This window comes from Fukomys damarensis, unplaced genomic scaffold (assembly GCF_012274545.1).
Source record: "Fukomys damarensis isolate Sample0158 unplaced genomic scaffold, DMR_v1.0_HiC HiC_scaffold_38002, whole genome shotgun sequence".
In the NCBI taxonomy this organism is placed as follows: Eukaryota; Metazoa; Chordata; class Mammalia; order Rodentia; family Bathyergidae; genus Fukomys; species Fukomys damarensis.
In genome coordinates this window covers 1571-9852 of record NW_022938914.1, presented here as the reverse complement: position 1 = coordinate 9852, position 8282 = coordinate 1571, and the positions used below count along the sequence as shown (strand labels likewise).

Here is an 8282-nt window from a genome sequence, read left to right as displayed (position 1 = left end):
ATTTGTGTTACTCCTGTTTCATATCATCTGCTGCTTTTCTACCTAGATTATTTTCTCCCCAAGTCTTCTAACTAGTGTGTGAACATGCATAACATCTGCCGATCTTGAGCCCCAATTGTAAAAGGATATCTGATACATATGTCTAAGGTTTTCTTCTGCAGTGCATTGTAGAGCTTTTATGTTTGGATGAACAATGTAAAAAACATGACATGTGGGTTATAAAAATGTATTTTGTTGCTCTTCAAACTATGAACTTCACCAGGCAGGGGCTCAGTCTTATTTCATTTGCCCTGTTCATGGTACTTAATACACTGCCTTGCAGTAAACTGAATGATACCTGAGAACTGCTTAAATAAAACTAAACAGAAGAGAATTAAAATCAAGCATACTTACTCATCCATCTCTCATGGTGGAAAGCAACAAAAAGGCAGGGTATGTTTTTGTTGTTCTTTTGATTCAAGGACCGCTATCACATCTGGATATTGACTAGTTAGGTAGTTGTTCAGGAAGATCATGAAATTATAGATAACATATGCTTCATAGCACTCTCGGAGGAAAGTATTCAAATATATGGCAGTGCTGGGTTTTATCAGAGTTACCCACTATAAAAAAGCACAGAAATTAAACATAGTTGCATCTTAGATACAATTTATGGTATTAAAATAAGCTAATTTAAAACTTGAGGTGTCTTGTCACATATTTATATTGAGCACTCAATAACAATTTATCATTCTAATGGCTACCAGATAACCTGTGAAATGAAGTGTGTCTGTGGTGCTGGAATCAAATGCTAAGCACATGCTTTATCACTGAGCCACATGCCCAGCCTTTGGAAAATAATTTTAGAGAGTAATAAACATCTTACACATAGGTAAATAAAAAATAAATGTTTGGGATAAATAATGAACATGAGAGAAGCTAAATTGAGTTCTCAAAATTAATCTGAAAATCTTCTTGATACGAGCATAGAAAATGCTGCTACAGCCATTTTCTTCATATCTCATCAAATTAGAGCCACAGTCATGTCCTTTGGGCAAATTTTACAAAATTCATTTGGTTCAAATAGAAGATATTTGTAACAAAAAAATGAAAAACCCTCCATCTGTACTGAACATGTACCAATCTTTGGGGTCACCATTCCCTCAGTGATAACAACTACATACACAGCATTTGTACTGGGTCTGGTGTTACAGGTCCTCTAGAGAGGACTCGATGTGCAGAGAGCATGAATGTACATGGAAGGGAGCATGTAGGTTACATGCCAACACTACCTATTTTACATCAAGAAGTTGAACATCAGCAGAGGTTGAGCATCACAGTACAACTGCAATTTAATGTATTACATTCTTTAAAGGACTAATAGCTACTAATCTGAAATTTTAAAAAATTAAGCTGAGAGTTATAGAATTTTGAAAATTTAATATATTTGCAGTTTTATTGTCTATTATCATACTTTACACCTTCTTATCAGCATTAAAAACAGGTGAACCTTTTTGTTTTTCTTACTAAACCCCTCATTGTAGATATACTTCCATGACCTTAAGTATTCTCTTATAAGCATTGTTAATATGAACAAATTCTGTTCATGAAATAAAACAAAACATACTTACACTATCCAAACTATATATGGGAACCATCCAAGGGATTCTATTTGGAAAGCAAAGAATAAATTTAAATTACTTTATGTTATATTTACAATAGAAACCAACACAACATTAGTAGAATCAAAATAGAAGATTTCCCTGATAATTGACTTTTGCAGTTCTGGCTGTGTATAATGCACTACATGTTGTAACATTCCCCACAGCGATTCCGGCACTGTCATAAGTAGGAACACACCAGCTAACACCCAACCCTTGGAGTGTATTCCAACCTTGAGAAACAAAGGAACACATTAATAGAGATTATGGTAACTATACAATCCAATAAAACATGACTACTTCTTAAATTTTCACTTGATTACAAATTAAGATCAATATTTTCTAAATGTTTAAAGGCTAATTTTATTTCATCTTCCAAAATAAAGAGCCTGTTTGTGATTTTTGTAGGGAGGGGGCGTATTTTTCTTCGTGGACTTGAACATTCCCTCATGAAACTTCTTACAGCAGGTTTTTATAATTAACAATATTAGCATTGTGTCACACACACACACACACACACACACACACACACACACACACACACACACACACCTTCCACCGGCTTATTCTCTGCCTTTTTACTTTGAATGTTGTGTTTGGAGATGTATAGAAATTTTCACATTTTCTGTAAATATAAATAATTTTTAAGGGTTTATTCCTTTACTTCCATCCATACAAAGTTAAAAATCTACCAATATTTTCTTTCAATGTTACTATTAAGTATTTGGTTTTCCTGCACTGGGGATTGATCCCAGTCAGCTATACACTAGTCTTTTAAAAAAGTTTTTTTGAAGAGAGGCACAGTGCATGGAGCTTTCCTGGGTCCACAGCCCCACCCCTGCAGTCCTTGGCAGAGGAACAGTGAGAGGGGCAGCCCCCTTCCCCACACACACCCCTGACCTCTTGTCTAGGCTGGTACCTGTATTTGTAGCATAGAGGTACAGGGAGTCATAAAGGCTATTGTTCTGAGCTCTAGCCTTGATTTTTATTTAATTCATACAGTTAAAGAGGATAGATTAATAACTACCACAAACTGTCATTTGTCTAAGCTGTGCTTAATGCTGTTCTGTTTTTGATTGTATTACATGGGCTAAGGTGCTGTGATTGATTTAATCAATTGTTCTACCTGGTATAATGAAAAGGAGACTGCCTCCAAGTAATTAGAGACTCAAAACCTAAAGGCAAGCTATAACAGGAAGAGTGAAGTGTTAACCCAGATATTAAACAAGGACAGTACCAACTACAAAAATAGAAATGACAAGATATTCAAGCAAGGCACAAGCCCAAACAAAGGCTGTCTGTTCATCAAAGGCAAATTCTGAAAAAAATGAGGTGGAAAAGCCTGATACTCAACCATGTGGACATCCTGAACTGATAGCACAGGAAGTAACAAAACAGATGAAGGAGGCTCTAGAAAAATTCAAAACAGAAATAATTTCCCTGATAACTACAGAGATGGTAAGCACAGTGAAAGAGTCTTAGAAACTCTAGAACTGGAACAGATCAAAAAAATACATGAGCTCAGGACCTTAAAAGAAGCCATGAGTGCCCAACATAGCAAAGAAATGGAATACATGAAACAGATTCAAACAGATATCCAGGAGATTAAAAACTCTATTGAAAGTATACATAACAGGCTGAGCCAATCTGAAGACAGGATATCAGATATAGAAGACAGGATGATTGTCAGTGACCATGAAAAGAGGGATCTGTTAAAATAAAGTAAGGGAACATGAGAAATCAATCCAACAGCTCCTAGATAATGCAAAGAAGAATAATATAAGACTGATAGGAATTCATGAAAGAGCAGAAGAAAGTACAAGTGACATAAAAAAAAAAAACTGTTCAAAGAATTAATGACAGAAAACTTCCCAAAAAGAGCAAAATAATTTGACATACATACAAGTAAGGTTTAAATAGCCATGATCACAAAAAAATCTATACCTAGTACTATAATAATCAAGATCCCAGAAACTAAACAGAAGGACAAAATAATATATAAGCAGTTAGAGAAAAGAAATCACATGCAAAGGAAAGTCCATCAGAATCACAACAGACTTTTCAACCCAAACCCTCAAGTCAAGGAGAGCCTGGAGTGAAGTATTTCAATCCCTAAAAGAAAACAACCTCCAACCTAAACTGATGTAAACTGCAAAATTCACTCTCAAAGCTGATGGAGAAATAAGATACTTCCATGACAAAGAACACATAAGAATCTTCATGAAGACAAAACCAGCACTCCAAACAATTATAAATAATATCCTAGGAAAAGACAATGAAGGTCACAATTTCATGAGGCCCATCATAGCAAATCCAGGAGGCAAGGCAAGAAATTAGAGAGAGAGAGGGAAAAATTAAAAAGAACAATAGGAAAATAACATGATGAAGATAAGTCAATACATATCAGTTGTATCCATCAAGGTTAATGGGCCCAGTTCACCAATCAAAATAAATAGACTGGCAGAATGGATTAAGAAGCAAAATCCAACAATATACTGTATACAAGAAACACACCTAGTTCAAAAAGAAACTCATAGACTGAAAGTAAAAGGGTGGAAAATAGTACTCCATGTGACAGGACCCCAGAGAAAAGCAGGGGTAGCTGCCTTCTTTGAAGTCAAAGCAAATTTCAAACCAAGACTAATTAAGAGAGACAAATAAGGTCACTACATTCTTGTAAAGGGAATAATCCAAGAGGAAGAGATGACAGTCACAAATATATATGCAGCAAATACTAATTCCTCCAACCATACAAAACAACTAATAAGGGACATGAAAAGCCAAATATACACTAATACAATTGTAGTGGGGGACCTCAATACCCTACTGTCACAAATAGATCATCTAGACAAAAAATCAGATATAAAATACTAGAACCAAGCTTTTGAATGAATGGACTTAATGGACATCTGCACAGTGTTCCACCCCACAAAATCAGAATATACATTCTCTTCAGCTACACACAGGTCATTCTCCAAAATAGACCACATACTAGCTCATAGAACATGTTTAAGTAAATGCAAAGGAGTTTCAGTTATCCCATGTATATTATCAGACCATAGTGCAATTAAACTTGAGATCAATAGCATATGAAACCGCAAGAACTTCACAAACACTTGGAAATTGAACAACACTCTCCTGAACAACCAATGGGTCACAGAAGAAATTACACAGTTTTTACAATTTAATGATAATGCCTATACAACACATAGGAATCTATAGGACACAATGAAAGCAGTTCTACAATAGAAATTTATAGCAGTGAATGCCCACACTAGAAAAACAGAGTAAGCTCAAATAAACAACCAAATGCTGAATCTTAAGCTTCTAGTAAAAGAAAAGCAAGAAAAACCAAAAGCTCATGCAAGGGAAGAAAGTATAAAGATCAGAGCAGAAATCAATACAATGGAAACCAAGAGAATAATATGAAAACATCAATGAATCAAAGAGCTGGTTTTTCAAAAGAATAAATAAAATCAATAAACCCTAATCCAACATTATCAAAAAAAAAAAGAAAAAGAAAGAAAGAAAGAAAGAAAGAAAGAAAGAAGAGGCTCATATAGATGCAATTAGGAATGAAAAAGGTGAAGTCACAACAGATCAAGGAGAAATCCAGAGCATCATCAATACCTACTTCGAGAAACTGTACTCATTTTTTAAAAAGCTTCTGCACCACAAGAGAAACCACCCACACAGCTAGGTGACAACATACAATATGGAAAAAAATTTTTACCAGTTCCTCAGACAAAGGTCTACTATCCAGAATATATAAAGAAATTCAGACACCCAAATTTTTAAAACTCATTTCAAAAATAGGCATCTCTGAAACAAAAAAGTAAAAGCAGCAAATAAGCATATAAGAAAATCTTCAACATTGCTGGTCATTTGAGAGATGCAGATGAAAACAACACTGAGATTCCATCTCACCTCAGAAAAAATGGCTGCTATCAAGAAATCAACCAATAACAAATGTTGGCAGGGTTGTGGGGAGAAAGGAACCCTTCTTCACTGTTGGTATAAGTGCATACTGGTGCAACCACTGTGGAAATCAATATGGAGATACCTCATACAACTAAGATTATAAGTCCCATTTGACCCACCTATTTCCTTGCTTGGCATCTTCCCAAAAGAATTAAAAGCATCATACCACAGTGATATATGCTCACCCATGTTTATAGAGGCACGGTTTGTAATAGCTAAATCTTGGAAACAGCCTAATTGCCCATACACTAGAGACCGGATAAAGATTTTTTTTTTAATTATTAAATGGAGTACTACTCAGACATAAAGAATGAGAAACTAGAGATATTTATAGCTAAGTGGATGTACATTGAGGACATACTCAAGTGAAATTAATAGGACACACATGTGCAAATACTGAATAGTTTATCTGGTGTGATAAACTAAAAGTGTAAATAAGAATCAAAATGCATAATTGATACTGTGTAATAGGAAAAAATGTCTGAAGATGTAGGGGATTTAAGAGGGGTAGAGGAAAGCTAAGAATGGAAAAGAAAAAATAAGAGAAAGGGAAAACAATGGAAACAAAATCTGTAAATAGGGAAGGGTGGAGGGGGTGAAGGGTGGGCAGGGGAATGGGGAAAAAATAAGAATCAAATATATTATGTAAAGGTACAAGATCCCAATGATGAGTGGAACTGTACTGTATACCTAAAATGTACCAATAAAGAAAAAAGGAAAAAGAAAGTTTCCACCACCTCCCAGAAGGACCACTCTGAGGACCAAGCCTTTAACATATGGGCTTTTGGGAGAACATCCAACATCCAAACATAATATATATTAGTTTTATAGTGCTATGTGTTGTAAACTGAGAAAATGTGCAAAAAATGAAAACTTTAGAAATAAGATGAATAAAAATCGACTAACAGTTTCAAATATTTTAAAAATAAATTTGAGATAGGGCCTCTCTAAGTCTCCAAACTGACCAGAATGGGCTCCAATTTATGCCTCCTGCATTTCCTGCATCAACTTCTGGGACTTCTGGGGTTACAGGCTTTCCCCGCCATGCCTGGCTCTTATAGTTAAGCATCTTAGTAAACTGTCACATGAAGACAGCAACAAACACTGGGATCCTGGCCTGCTAAATTCTTTGTATCAATCCACTTGTATCTCTCTCAAGTGGTAACGAGGCTACATTACTAATCCAAACAAATTAGAATTTAGACTACTTCTCATTACATAGTAATGTATGATATTATCATTTTTTAAAATCTCTAATATCTCCTAGGTAAATACCTAATTAATATTTTAGTTTTAGAAGCTCAGTTTGCAAAAACATATTTTGAGTCATCTCATCTTTAAGTAGAGCTGCTCCAAAAGGAGTAGAGGGGAACAGAGACAGCAGTTTCCAGCCCGTCCTCCTGGGGAGACAGCAGAACTGCCAGTAGCAAGGGGGCAAGGTGAGAAGTCTCCTGTGCGGCCAACTGCACACACTCAGGTAACACAGGGAGGGAAATTTTAAATAGCACGGACGGTCATCTTGCACCCCAGTAAATCAGGATCTGGCCCACCATGAGCATGGGATGAACTACACAGACCTCCTCATTTCTGTCGTCTGAGTTCCCAAGGACTTCTTGACAAGACAGCACTGTGATGCTGGCGTTTAACGGACACTGTTCATATAAAAGGACCCCAAGTACATCTAGTACATCACAGACAAACGTGACACTGCCTTAGGTGTCCAACTGCAAGCTTTATTCCATCTGAGCTGCTGTTGCACAAGAGAGAGAATTCCAGGCAACACAGACACTAATCACCTAAAAGGTGACAGCAGTAACTCAACCTGTTGAGCACCTGCTCTCTGCTGAGCACAGTGCTATGGATTTTAGACACAGACACATAAACTCAGTGCAGGAAGATGAGAAGAATGGTAAGGATGTTGGGTATAAAGCCCTTAGCACAACGCCACTTTGACCAAGTAGCTCTGTGCCTCAGTTTTCACTTCTATAAAAGGAGGCTACTTCTTGTTCTTTGAGGATTTTAAGATTAAAAGAAATCATAGCTGTGGCTAAATCCTGGGGAGATATTCTAGTCAAAGTCTCTGAACTTACAGAAATTACAAGGAAAGACTTTCCATAGTCTCACGCTCCTCTCTACCTATTATGCCATTTATTTCTCGGGCCCCTTCACTCAATAACTCTCAAAACAAACATGAAAAAAACTCATCATCCACTCTTGAATCCTCTTTTACACCTATACTCATTCCTCAGACAACTCCATTCTGGTGCCGTCCCCTACGACCCCACTGAGACCATTACTAAGACCACCAGTGACCTTGCTGTTTACGAAAAAACAATGGCTATTAAGGCAGCAGCATTGGACACTGTCCACTATGTCCTCCTTGAAACTCCTGGCATTCACTTTTCAACTGGCTGCTGTGTTATACTTTTTGTAATATGCTCTAAATATTTGTACTAGGTCCTTTGCCATTCCATTTTCTCTTTGATAATCCTGTCCATCTCCATGGTTTTGAGTAGCATCTACATACTGACAACGGTGCTGTGGACTGAAGTCTTCCCACCCCCTTACTCATAGGCCCAAACCATCTGTAACCTGTAACGTGACTGATTCTACTTGGAAACAATGTCTTTAGGAGGCAATTTGGGTTAAATGAGGTCATAA

At 36.5% G+C, this 8282-nt stretch overlaps 1 long non-coding RNA gene across 1 annotated transcript in view; it reads right to left on the bottom strand.

Annotated features, from left to right (window-relative positions):
- Positions 1–1671, bottom strand: part of LOC104873525 — a 3468-nt gene extending 1797 nt beyond the window's left edge. The window contains exons 1-2 of the long non-coding RNA XR_783501.2: positions 1611–1671; positions 394–602 (exon numbers count right to left, since the gene is read on the bottom strand). This is a non-coding gene — a long non-coding RNA (uncharacterized LOC104873525). The remainder of the gene's footprint in view (positions 1–393; positions 603–1610) is intronic.
- Positions 1672–8282: the final 6611 nt, after the last annotated feature.